General features: G+C 38.2%; 1 long non-coding RNA gene and 1 pseudogene across 2 annotated transcripts; both read right to left on the bottom strand.

Annotated features, from left to right (window-relative positions):
• LOC125884152 (NACHT, LRR and PYD domains-containing protein 12-like) overlaps positions 1 to 14,564 on the bottom strand; it is an 88,426-nt pseudogene that overhangs the window by 42,298 nt on the left and 31,564 nt on the right.
• On the bottom strand, positions 6,160 to 9,468 carry LOC125884190 (uncharacterized). Of its 2 annotated transcripts, XR_007448662.1 has the most exons (4): positions 8,353 to 9,468; positions 8,100 to 8,249; positions 7,453 to 7,584; positions 6,160 to 6,857 (listed from the first exon to the last, which is right to left on the bottom strand). It is a non-coding gene; the product is annotated as an uncharacterized LOC125884190 (long non-coding RNA). The 2 variants fall into 2 exon arrangements; XR_007448661.1 differs by having other exon boundaries at positions 8,100 to 9,468.

The following is a 14,564-nucleotide window of genomic DNA, read 5'->3' as shown; positions in this document are numbered from 1 at the left end:
GAGAGAAAATTTTTGGTCTGCAGGATTCCAAGAGTTCTCCGTTATTGGCAGTATTGTCGATTTGGACCAGTTGATGGAGTAGTCCAAAAGTTTAGAAAAATTTGTTATGAGATTAAATACTTCATGGAAAGACGATTTCAGTTCTTGTAGATAAAGTAAAATGTCGTCGGCATATAGATTAATTTTATGCTCTGAATTGGTGGAATGGATACCTATGATCTTGCTGTTCTGACAGACTGCCATAGCCAATGGTTCGATGAATATTGCAAACAGTAGAGGTGAGAGTGGGCACCCTTGTCTGGTTCCTCTCTGCAAAATGAAGCTTTTAGATGTGATCCCGTTGGTGGTGACTGTGGCCTTAGGGGAATTATATAAGGCTGATACCCACTGGATAAATGACTCTCCAAAGCCAAATCCACTCAGGGTGGCAAATAGGAAGGACCAGTTGACCTTGTCGAAGGCTTTTTCTGCATCAAGTGACAGAATAATTGCTTTTGTATTAACGCGTTGTACTTTACTTATCAGATTAAGAACTCTTCTGACATTATTACTTGAGTGTCTGCCATTAATGAAGCTTGTTTGATCATTATGAATTATTGATGCGATTATTTTCTCCAGTCTAGAAGCAAGTGCCTTTGAGATAATTTTGATATCACTGTTGATTAGTGATAGAGGACGGTAGCTAGAAGGAAGTGTGGGGTCTTTGTCTGGCTTTAGTAATAATTTGATTGCTGCTGTGTTCATGTGAGGTCTTATACCTCCGTTCTCTTTGATCTCTGTCACTGTCCTGATGAAAAGTGGTGCTAATATTGTCCAGAAATGTTTTATAAATTCGACAGGAAAGCCGTCTGGTCCTGGAGCCTTACCTGTTGGCATTTTGTCTAATGCGCTCTGCAGGTCATTAATAGTCAGGGGGGCGTCTAACATATTTCTGTGTTCCGTGGATAACTGAGGTAAATTTAGGTTATCGAGAAAAGCCTGAATATCTTCTGGGTTTGGATTGTTTACTGTTGAATATAAGTTATGGTAGAAAGAATAGAAAATCTGATTGATCTCCTGAGGAGATTGTGTGTAATTTCCGGACGGCCCCTGGATTGTTGGTATCAGAGATTTTTCTTTATTGCGTTGAAGCTGATTAGCCAAAAATTTTCCTGATTTGTTACTGTGTTCAAAATTGGAGATAAAGTTGGAGAGTCATTGTCTTCAAGAAAGTTTGCCCACTCTCGTCTCACCATTTTGTCAAAGTCTGGGTCTTTAAGTAAAGAGATATTAAAGCGCCATGTTGGGGGCCGTTTATGGATGGTTTCTGTTTGCAGATTGAGTGATATTGGTGCATGGTCGCTGATAATGATCGGGTGTATTTTTGTGGCAATTTTTTGTGAGATGGAGTTATTTAAGAGAAAAAAAGTCAATTCTTGAAAATGAGCGATGCACAGGAGAGAAGAAAGTATATTCCCTCTTCGATGGGTATTTGAGTCTCCAGCCATCGCCAAGCCCAAAATCATCCATATATTCCTGTATTACCTTAGCCGATTGTGATTGCTTTGTGTGTACTGAGTTACTAGATCGGTCTAATGAAGCATCTAGGACTGTGTTAAAGTCTCCTCCAATTATAGTTGTCGAGCTGTCTGACAGGTTAGATAGTAGAGAGAAGACTGTGTGAAAGAAGGCTGGATCATCATTATTAGGGGCATACAGATTAACGATTGTATATAATTTGTTAAAGATTGTTGCCTGAATAATGATGTAGCGGCCTTCTGGGTCTGTTACCGTGCTGTTTATAGTAAATGGTAGTCTCTTGTGAACCATGATAGAGACACCTCTTTGTCTGTTGTTATAGCAGGATGAAAAAATTTGATTAAAATTTGGGGGGCATGAAGGAGGAAAAAAAATAGAGAAGGAAAGGGAGAATGCTGGGTGGAGTATGTGAAGTGTACATTCACACCCTGCGAGATTTTTCTTTTCCTTTTTTTCCTTTTCACTAAGTCAGTGTTGTGTTCATTATATATACATATATATCCACATGTACATACATATACATCTGCATATAGACATACATACATACATACATACATATATACCAGGGCCGCATGATTAATTGCATTGCAATCGCAGGAATGCTTAATTATCTGTTGCAGGAGAAATGTGTCAGAGTATCATTTTGAATGAAATATACATACACATATATTTATTTATTTATTTATTTATTTCAAGAATAGTGCAGCCCCAATATATATATATATATATATATATATATATTTATACATGTATACACACATCTTTTGGTCTTTTTTTTTTTTATTCCTTTTATAATACAATTAAGCTATGGTTCTACTTTGTTTTGTGGTTTTAGGGGCACTTATCTCACTTAGAAGAGCCGTGGGGTGGTGGTAGAGTGGCGGAACAGCTGCCCATCTATGTATAATTTGTCGACCACAAGAGAGGTCCTATTTCCCTTCTGCCTGTGCTCTTTTCTAGCTTCTTGTTGATGGATTCCAAGGCGCTAAATTCGGAGGATAACAAGTCTTGTGTATCGGTGGCTGAGTCGGTCTTCTTCCTCTTATTGGGGTTGTTGGCAGGACCCTCCATGACGCACTCGTAGTAGTAGTGATCAATAAACTCTTCTAGGTCCTCCACTCTGGCTGATGGTGCAGGCTGGAGTTGTCACCCGTTAGGTAATTATATTTGTTTGGCTAGTTTGTTGATATCTAATCTAGCAGCTAGGTGCCGCCATGTTGAATCTCAAAATCTCACAGTGGTCTCGCAGTCTCACGCTGCCATCCAGTCTCTCTCAGCCTCACTTCAAAAGATCCAAACTGTCCCTTTAATATAAACTGTGTGTCACAGAAATGCTTTTTCTTTTTCTCTTATGGGTTCCATACCATTCATTTATCTTTAGTATTTATTCAGGGCAGTTTGGCTCCATGTTCTTTCACAGCAAAGCTCCAGAAACACAAACACACAGAATCAATACAACAAACAAGGTGCAGTTATTATAGGCAGGTTTTACCTTGGCTTTTATTTCTTCATGTGTTATTTATCATCTGTGTTTCATCTGCTTTACTTGTGACATAAAATTGGCCATTTTCAACATCAATAAGTTTCACTCAAACGGCTAAAAATGTTTAGCATTTTACGTGATCTGATGAAGCAAAGTGACATTTCAGTGACATGGTTCTTTTTGTTTGGAACAAAATAAAGCCCCGTTTATCACCTCTGTAAAAAACACATCAAATGCAACGCCTGAAAAGAACAAAATCCTCTCTGGTTCTTCCGTGCTCAGCCTTATTTTTTTCTTCTTATTTATTTATTTATTTATTAGTAGCATTTGGATTCGGCTACGGCAGATGGACGGCAATTTGAAATGGAATGAAGCCCACAGACGGCAGACAGTAGCTACAAAACAGTAGTGGAACGTGCTCCATCCGCCCACAGCACAATGCTCTTAAAGCTCTACGCTATCAAAAGCTGGCAAAATACATTGATTTTATTTCATGGCCTTGACATTAACCTGTCATATTGTTGAGTTATCAAGGACACTTTCATGTTTTTGTGTGTATACAGGAATGTTAAAGACATCACTGAGGAAAACCAGGTTGATGTGACGTTGTTGAATCAGGGAATCTGTGTGTCCACCACGACAATGGATCCTAACTGACTTTACATTGGCATTGTTTCCGTGGTACCGGCACGTAATTTCAACCCATCACGTGCTGCCACCACGGAATGTGGTGTTAAGAGGTCGTGGTCATTTCACGTATTTCTGTGAGACAGGGCCGTGCAGAGACCTTTGGAGGGGCAGGTGCTGAAAGTTAAAAAGGGGCACATGGAACAAGACTTTAAAACACCTTATGACGACATAACTTACAGCATAACTAGCTGAATTATAGCAACCTATATTCATAAAGAATGTAACATGAAATGGCATCATACTATATCAGTGTCCCCATCCCATTTCATCAGGTGGGGACAAAGCAAAGCAAAAGTAGCCTGTGTTTTACCTGATGGGGTATACAGTTGCTGTTGAGGGGTTGCTGGGGCTGCTGCTGCTTGAAGTCTTGGAGGGCTGTGTTGATCTGAGACTGTAGATATTAAAACAAGCATGGGAGAGATGGTAGCTGATTATTTCTGAAGAAATTGCGGGTGTGAATGCTGCGAGCTGAAGCCACGCTGCAATGCTGCCTTGAATACAATAAACTTTGAATGATTTGAATGTTTGAAAGTTTGTTGAAAAGCTGACACCACACTGAATAGCTGCCTATTATAAAATAAAGTTTGAATGATTCGAATATTTGAATTTTTTACTGAGATTTATGAAATCCAATATGGCCGCTGCCTAGTGGCGCCACAATATGCAAATTAGATGAGTTACTTTACTCCCATCAGATTCCTCTTCCTTTATTTTGAGGATGAGACAACAAAAACAGCACAAAACAAAAGAAATGTACTGTGTAAACATGTTAAAAATGCTGTTTTACTGAGATTTATGAAATCCAATATGGCCGCCGCCTAGTGATGCCACGATATGCAAATTAGATGAGTTAATTTACTCCCATGACAAACTTTGGGTCATGATGAATAGTTTTCTCATTTACAGTATGCCTTTATCTCTCACCACTTTCATGCGAAAGCCTTTTGAAATGTTGAAATGAATATTTTCCTCAAATAACTCTGGCAACTAAAGGGTTAAAATGGAGATTGTGCCCCTGTCATGTCTGCATGTAACATGTAGACACACACACACACATCATGTTTGTGTGAGTTTGTGTGGCACAGCGGTTGCCATGGTAATAAACTAGGTGCCTCTGGCAGAAGAGCAGAGAGAGACAGACACCTCTTTTAGTGGAGATTTAACTCCTCGAACAAATTCTTCCCATACCCAAACTGTTGGTCCCATCATGAAAATAAAGTGATGGTGAGAGACAGCCACTTCTCGTGAACGCACGTGTCGTGTTTTATATTTCTCGAGTCCAAAATGGGGTCACAGGAGCGAGTTACAAATGTGTTGCACCTCAGCTGTTTCCAGAAATTTCTCCTCTCAGATTACATGGGAGTGAATGAGAAAAAAATCGGCGCTCCCTTCGCTTTGGAGCCGCTCAGCAAAAATGTGTACGTGTGACAGATTCCATGTCAACATTTCTGTGACCAGGACAAATTTTCCTACGTTTTGTGGTATAAATTGTGTATGTACAGTGAAAATTGTGGCCGTATGAGCGAGTTGAAGAGAAAATTTCTTGATTAATTTTCAGCTGCTCTTCACTCTAGTGATGACATCACTCACTCTAGCTCACGCAATACACACCCATTATAAAGTCTGAGAAGGGCTGAAAACTTCATGGATTTTAAACTGACTTTGTAGAAAAACTAAAAGAAATATTGAAAATTTGAATTAGTTCCTGAAAGTCGACAACAGCGTCAACATTTGAGAGTTGGAATGGAGTTTCTACGTCAATGTATGAATTTGTGATGTGTGGGTGAAGATGAGTGAGTTTGAAGGATTTTCTCATTGACTTCCATTATAACAAAGTTTTAGAAAACGCTGAATATTTTTGAAAGTTTGAATGGTATTGAAAAGTTGAATCATATGTAAAAAGTCAGTAAAATGATGAATATTTTCCATTTTGAATGGAGTTTCTAGCTGAAAGTATGAATCGGTAGTCACAGTTTGAAAAAAGGTGAAATTTTTAGATTTTTGAGGATTCCGTAATGCATTCCCAATGGGAAAAGGATTTGGGAAAAATCGGATATATCTCGGAAAGTATGAATGTTAGGAAAAAACTGAATACATCCGTGAATGTCCTAATTCAGCTGAACGTTTTCATGTTTGAACGGTTTTAATTGGTTGAAGTTTGTGGAACTAGTAGCGGTCCAACCGTTTTTGCTCCATCCGCTTTAATATAAGTCGGAATTTTAATGTTGAATTCCCGGGAAAATATGAAGGTTATGGAAAAATTTGAAAGTTTCCGATAATGTCCTAATGAAGCTGAATCTGAAGAAGTTTGAATGGTTTGAATCGGTTGAAGTATGTTGAAGATAATTGATGTTGAAAAACGCGGCGGAAGAATAATAATAAGAAGAAAAATAAAGAATTTTAGTAGTAGAAGAACATAGGTTGTGAATGCTTGCAGCAATCACACCCAATAACTCCTGTAAGCTCGTCAGTTCTTCTCCTGCAGAGTTTTTATTTTATTTTATTGATTTACAGGAAACATTACAAACAAACAATAGAAAAACACAGATACACAGTCGTTAATATACAACAACATAGCAGCCAGTGGGCGTTTCATTTGAAAATATTAAGCAAAGTACATAACTCATGAGTTTTAGCAGCTTTCTTATTGTTTGAATCACTAATAGTTTTTACATATTGTTTGCTTTCCTTTTCAAATGCAATAAATGAAGGTTTTGCGTTACTAAATTTATCCTCATGAATGTGGCATTTTCCTAAAATAATTAATAAGTTAATAATATATCATTTTCTATGTCTCTTCTTTTCGTTGCTATGGACACCAAACAATACATCTTTCCAATATAAACCAAAGTCAGAGTCTATCTTAACAACAATAAAATGGGCGAAGTCTTTCCAAAACTTACTAGAGTGGAGACATTGCCAAAAAAAGATGGACAACAGTTTCAGGAAACACATCACATAACGATCAGTCAACACACAAGTCCTTTTTAAACTTCAGCAGATACTGTTTAGCAGGGTAGTGTCTGTGCCTCAGCTTAAAGGTCACTTCTCTCACTTTATTAGTGAGCAGATACTTATAAGGTAGACTCCAGATGTTACGCCATTCCAAATCAGGGACAAACCCTGCCCAGTAATGAACAGCAGCAGGAACAGTAGTTATGTCTTTCTGAAAAAGAGATGGAATAACACGGTTGTTGTTTTTTACCTTATTAGAGAAGCACATTTCTCCCACTGCGGTGGTTTTTGGGTTCAGTGGTAAACAAGTGGGCAGTTTAGTCCCTTTTAATAGCGTTAAAATGGCAGAGGGAATGGCATCCATTACGATACTGAATTCTCTAGGAGTCACAGGAATATGGAAGGTCTGAAGGAATTCTGAATAATCAGGTACATTTCCATTACCATTGAGAAGCTGGGTCACTAGCATTATGTCATTTTCAAACCATGTTTTAAAGAAGAAAGATTTGTTTTTAAAAGTAATGTGACCATTATTCCAGATATAACACCTGTGTGGTGAGAAGTTATGTTGATAGATTAGTGACCATGCTAAAAGCATTTGCTTATGGAATTTAGATATATTTTGCTTTTCTATTTTGTCATCACAAAAAAAAGGGGGAAGGTGCTCGAGCACCCTCCGCCCCCCAGGAGGTGGCGCTAATCGCCAAATGATTATGAATCTGTACATAAATATTGTATTATGCATATATATGTGTTGTAAATTCAACAATCTGAGTTTGAGCTTTAGTTAGTGCAGCTGTTCTCACCTCTCGCTCTGTCTCTGTAAATGAGTCCCAGTAAGATGGTGGACAGCAGGTAAGGAGCTCCAGCCACCAGGTGGCGCAGCAGAGCGGAGACAGACAGCAGAGGAGGTGGAGGATCACGGCCTGCAGGAGGCGCTGCAGAGAGAAACTGATTCTGAGACACTTTCTGGTGCTCGTCAGCAGTCGGAGCTTTTTGGACTCGACTTTAAATCCCCTGAAAACTTGGGTATTTCTCTAGAACAGTAAATATTCATGACTAAAAAAACAGAGTTACATTTTATGAAACATTCTCAAGTTTTCTGCAGTGGTGAAAGAAGTACTCAGATTCTTTGACTTGAGTAAAAGTAGAAATACTACACTGTACAAAGTGTTATTTATGAGACATCTATGTCAAAGTGTTACTTTATTTCACAGTTACCAGGAAAACTTTTCTAAAATACTGATAACAGACTGAAATATTCTTCATTCAAAGATAAAAGTTGTCAAGTAAACTAGACTCAACTTAAAAAACAATCACACACATTTTCTCCTCTGGACTTTAAATTTGAAACGTCAGGATTTCTTCTTCTTTGTGTTTTCGTCACATTGCACTGCTGGTTTTATGTATGAAGAGCTGAAGACAAATGTAACTTGAGTGAAACCCCCCTCACCTCTGACAGTCAGCCAGCTGTCTGCTGATCCTCCAGCTCCAGAGACACAGTTACATCTGTAGAGTCCTTCATCAGATGGAGAAACACTGTGGATGGTCATGTTTCCTGTGGAGCTGCTCCTGATGAAGACGCCATCTTTATAGAAATCAGCTGTGAGGTGGAAGGAAGACATTGTGACTCTTGGTCTGCAGCTCAGAGTCACATCACACAGAGGGAAATACATGACTTTATGAACACACTTTATGTTTCTCACCTCTGTTCTCATCTGAAATATGAATATGATAATCCAGCTGAATGGTGGACACGCAGAGTCCAGAGTGCTGCTCAGAAAAGTCTCAGAAACGTACACAGAACACAACAAGACAACAAGGATCTGACATGAACTTATTAAACTCACTGAGTGCTCATGGAAATATCTGCTTTATTAAATATTGATCAACTCCATGCAAACATTCAAAATCAGACTCAAATGATCAGATGACTCAAGATGAGGGAACAAAGCACTGCTAGATTTAAATATTAAAGTAAAGCTCATCAAAAACCTGACAAGATGTACAGATGGTGAAAGGTATGTGGAATAAAAGTATAAAGTCAATGGAAAGTACAAGGAGCTCAAAATGTAGCTCAAGTACAGTACTTAGTTACATCCCACCACTGCTGTGTGAGGATGTCCACATACTTTTGTCCAGATAGAGAAGTTCGGAGTTTTTGAAATGTGTGGTTTTGGTGCATCGCCATGTAGTTTATAGGAAAATTAAAGTTTGCATTCAGTCTAAAACAAGAACAAAGAGACAGAATGTGAAATAAGAAGAGACACAAATCACTCCTGCAATGAATAAAATGTGGAAACAGAATCTAAAAAGTCACAACGGTGAAAAAATACCTTGTTGAAAAAACACGTTACTCACAGAGAAGAAGAGAGAGAGCTGCCACCTTCATCCTGACCTGCTGCAGACAGACAGACAGACAGACAGACAGACCCACTTGAAGCGAGTGATCACCAAATAAAGCTCCATGAACAATTTTTATTTTCTGAGCCCACTAGATGGCGCTCTTGGTTTAAAGAAAACAGCTCAAGGACAGACAGTCCAGTGTGCCTGTAACCCTTTGTTGAACAGAGAGCGCCATCTGGTGGGCTCAGAAAATAAAGACAAAGCTTCATGAGGCTTCATTTGCTCATCACTACTTGTCGCCTACTTTACTTGAGTATTTCCATTTTCTGATACTTTATAGGCCACTTTTTACTCCACTACATCTCAGAGGGAAATATTGGACTTTTTACTCCACTATATTTATTTGATAACTTCAGTTACTTTGTAGATTATTAATACAAAATACCATCAACTAATAAATGATATTATTATAGATTAAACTAGCAGTTTGTAAAGTCATTAAAATGAGCTCCATCTTTACCAGCTGCAACATTAAAGTGATGAACACATGAATGCATCAATAATTATAATCCATAATATAAATGGAGCATTCTGCATAATGAGCACTTTAACTTTTGCTACTTTAAGTGTATTTTGATGCTGATACTTTTGTACTTTTACTCTAGTAACATTTTGAATAAAGAACCAGTAATGGAGTATTTTTATAGTGTGGATATACTATTTTCACTTACAGTAAAAGATGTGAATACTGTGAGCACTGGAAATATGGAACAGTATTCTGATGATTTAATGCTAAAATGTGGGTGCACCGTCATGAAACCAAAAAATATAAAGTTCTTCCTTTTGGATTGGAACGTCAATTAATGTTTAAGGAGCATCAAATTATCTCCATCTACTGGTGACTAAAAGTAACTACAACAACACTGTGTTTAAAACACACAATAACAACAAAGTACAATAGTTGACAAAAGTCTTTTTGTAGCATTTATTTGAATCACCTCACTATTATACAGTACATACACACACACACACACACACACACACACACACACACACACAGACTCACACACATACACACACACACACTCCCACACACACAGATACACACAAACACACACACACACACACACACACACACATACACACACAGACACACACACACAGATACACTCACGCACACACACACACACACACATACAAGCAACAACACCAACAGTGGACTTCAGTTTCTGGGCATTTTAAAAATACAAAAATAGAATTGAACATTAACTTTTAAGCTCTTTTACCATAATATTACTGCAAATGTGCTTTTTATTTTTTTTTAAAGAAATTGCCAAGAGGGGACTTTTATCCTTGAGCGATGTCTACCTCTCAAAGAGGGGACCTCCATATGCTTCACTGTAACTGTCTGTGCTCAGTCTTTCACAGTGTTTGTTTACTGCAAAGACTTTCTTTGTTTCTTTCAAAAACAGATTTCACTTTAATGTTATCAATATTTACACATTTCTCTGTGATACACATATTAAAACAATCATGAAGACATTTTTTAATTTCAATTTCTAAATGTTTCTTGGGGGAATTCATATTCTTCTGTGTTGTGGTCATTTTTATGACCTGTGTGTGATGGATTATAGAGAGAGCTCCCTTCCTCCTATGGTTTATATCTTATTTGTATATCCTTTTAATAATGTCAGTGGAGAAAAGACATTTGTCAATCTAAGACAGGTTTTGAAGCATGCATCTACTACACTTTGCTGTGACTGTTCTGGCATTTTCAGGGCATTCATTTCAGACTCATTCATGAGGTCAGTTGAAATTCTAAAAATTCTAAAATTCTTTTTTTTTTTTTTTAAAGGATAATGTGCTGATTTGCTCTTGTGTTCTTACTCATGAATAATTACATGTAAATGTTGGCTTCTGTCAGTTTTGACAGTACAAGAGGGGACCCTCTAGTACAATCTGTAGTGAGTATACAATGAATTTTCTTGAAAATACACATTATGTAGAAATCTTGCATTGCATGAATCTATCTTGAAGAGAAAAACTAATCTATTTGGGTATGAATCACAGATCCCATACTGTAGTCAAAAATGTGATATTTACACTAACTGCTAATGCCTCTCTCAGATCCATCATAAAAGACCTCATAGGGTGCTGAAATATTCAGTGTCTTGATGGAGTTAACCTTAATCCTCTCTCGGAATCAAAACAACAGGATGCAGACCTTTAAAGAAGACTTCATTTATGGAATCTTGTTTTGAAGTTTGACTCTATAACAAAAAAGATAGATTTTATGTACTGACTCAAGTCCCCTTTTTGCTTGTACAAAATGACACAAGTCCCCGCTTGAATATGATGCAGCGACATACACACTTCTTCATGGATGTGAATAAAGTGTCTGGCTCCTGTGAACAATATTGAAGTTAAAATGAATGACTTAAGATGTAAGATTTGCAGGAAATGTCACCCAAGCCTGCATGACCATGCAAGTTCAAGTAGACCACAGACATTACATCAAATATCAACCTGGAAAACTTAGGTCTCTCATGTTGATAAAAGTCAACTCTTATGCTCGAAATGACACTGACTTACAAAAATTACTGCTTAAAAGTTTTTATCTTACAATGTATCTAATACAAAGGATGGAAAAATATTATTGCAGCATGAAGAAAAACAAAGTTCATTTTCTTAATTGAAGGACCGTGTCAATTAAATTGTGTTGTGCTTGAAATAATGAAATGGGCACTGAAATATTCAGTGTCTTGATGGAGTTAATCTTAATCCTCTCTCAGAATCAAAACAACAGGATACAGACCTTTAAAGAAGACTTCATTTATGGAATCTTGTTTTGAAGTTTGACTCTATAACAAAAAAAAGGTAGATTTTATATATTGACTCAAGTCCCTTTTTTGCTTGTACAAAATGACACAGGTCCCCGCTTGATGCAGCGACATACACACTCCTTCATGGATGTGAATAAAGTGTCTGGCTCCTGTGAACAATATTGAAGTTAAAATGAATGATTTAAGATGTAAGATTTGCAGGAAATGTCACCCAAGCCTGCATGACCAAACAAAAAAGATAGATTTTATGTTTTTAGGTGTTTTGAGGAAATGAAGAGGAGACACACCAAAGGGAGGGATGTATCGATACACTAATACTGCATAGATTTATTTTCCCGATTCACATTAATTTTTTTTTTTTACAGATAAAGGCTGTCTGAAGTGATGCACTCACATCTTACATTAAAGTCTGATGCATGAGTGAATCTTTACACTCTATTGACATTGACTGACAACAGTTACTTCTGATATCTTAGCGTATCTACTACCAAGGACAAGGAAATATTGTTGCAGTCTGTCATTATAAGAAACACAAACTTAATTTTCTAAATTCAGGCACTGTGTCATTTAACTTGTCTTGTGTTTGTGTTATGGTAATGATGAGCATTGAAAGGTTCAGTGTCTGTCATGATGGAGTTAACCATTGTATAGATGGACTGAAGTCCCCTCTTTGTTTGAACAAAACGACACAGGTCCACTGTTGATTACTATCGAGCGATATTCACACTCCCTCATGGATGTAGATCTGAAATATAACAGAGATGATTTTTTTTTTTTTTTAATAAATTTTTGGGGCATTTATGCCTTTAATGCACAGGACAGGTAAGTATGAAAAGGGGAGAGAGAGAGGGGATGACATGCAGAAAAGGGGCACAAGCTGGATTTGAACCCGGGCCGCTGCGGCAACATTCTTGTACATGGGGCGCCTGCTCTACCACTAAGCCACCGACACCCCAACAGAGATGAATTTTATGAACATACTCCAAATTATCAGATATTTAAGTATATGTGTTTAATACCTAGCTGTCTACAGGTTTGATAGGCTACATTATGCTGTCAGAGAAAATGATATGTTTTGCCATGGGAATATGGAAAATGTTTGGTCTTGTTTGCTATGAGCAAAATTTGCTAAAGTTTTTTTGTAATTAATTAATCAATTAATTGATCATTAATGTTACCAGTGTTCAATTGAGGAAAGTGCTTAAAATTGTCAACCCTAGTCAATAGCCTGCTACAGTGCATCTATGCATGTAGACTCTTTATTATACAGTACAGGCCAAAAGTTTGGACACACCTTCTCATTCAATGCGTTTTCTTTATTTTCATGACTATTTACATTGTAGATTCTCACTGAAGGCATCAGAACTATGAATGAACACATGTGGAGTTATGTACTTAACAAAAAAAGGTGAAATAACTGAAAACATGTTTTATATTCTAGTTTCTTCAAAATAGCCAGCCTTTGCTCTGATTACTGCTTTGCACACTCTTGGCATTCTCTCCATGAGCTTCAAGAGGTAGTCACCTGAAATGGTTTTCCAACAGTCTTGAAGGAGTTCCCAGAGGTGTTTAGCACTTGTTGGCCCCTTTGCCTTCACTCTGCGGTCCAGCTCACCCCAAACCATCTCGATTGGGTTCAGGTCCGGTGACTGTGGAGGCCAGGTCATCTGCCGCAGCACTCCATCACTCTCCTTCTTGGTCAAATAGCCCTTACACAGCCTGGAGGTGTGTTTGGGGTCATTGTCCTGTTGAAAAATAAATGATGGTCCAACTAAACGCAAACCGGATGGGATGGCATGTCGCTGCAGGATGCTGTGGTAGCCATGCTGGTTCAGTGTGCCTTCAATTTTGAATAAATCCCCAACAGTGTCACCAGCAAAACACCCCCACACCATCACACCTCCTCCTCCATGCTTCACAGTGGGAACCAGGCATGTGGAATCCATCTGTTCACCTTTTCTGCGTCTCACAAAGACACGGCGGTTGGAACCAAAGATCTCAAATTTGGACTCATCAGACCAAAGCACAGATTTCCACTGGTCTAATGTCCATTCCTTGTGTTTCTTGGCCCAAACAAATCTCTTCTGCTTGTTGCCTCTCCTTAGCAGTGGTTTCCTAGCAGCTATTTGACCATGAAGGCCTGATTCGCAGTCTCCTCTTAACAGTTGTTCTAGAGATGGGTCTGCTGCTAGAACTCTGTGTGGCATTCATCTGGTCTCTGATCTGAGCTGCTGTTAACTTGCCATTTCTGAGGCTGGTGACTCGGATGAACTTATCCTCAGAAGCAGAGGTGACTCTTGGTCTTCCTTTCCTGGGTCGGTCCTCATGTGTGCCAGTTTAGTTGTAGCGCTTGATGGTTTTTGCGACTCCACTTGGGGACACATTTAAAGTTTTTGCAATTTTCCGGACTGACTGACCTTCATTTCTTAAAGTAATGATGGCCACTCGTTTAGTTAGCTGATTGGTTCTTGCCATAATATGAATTTTAACAGTTGTCCAATAGGGCTGTCGGCTGTGTATTAACCTGACTTCTGCACAACACAACTGATGGTCCCAACCCCATTGATAAAGCAAGAAATTCCACTAATTAACCCTGATAAGGCACACCTGTGAAGTGGAAACCATTTCAGGTGACTACCTCTTGAAGCTCATGGAGAGAATGCAAGAGTGTGCAAAGCAGTAATCAGAGCAAAGGGTGGCTATTTTGAAGAAACTAGAATATAAAACAT

This window comes from Epinephelus fuscoguttatus, linkage group LG23, assembly GCF_011397635.1.
Source record: "Epinephelus fuscoguttatus linkage group LG23, E.fuscoguttatus.final_Chr_v1".
Taxonomy (NCBI): domain Eukaryota; kingdom Metazoa; phylum Chordata; class Actinopteri; order Perciformes; family Serranidae; genus Epinephelus; species Epinephelus fuscoguttatus.
The sequence above is the reverse complement of the archived record's forward strand: the minus strand, read 5'-3'. Positions and strand labels throughout refer to the sequence as shown.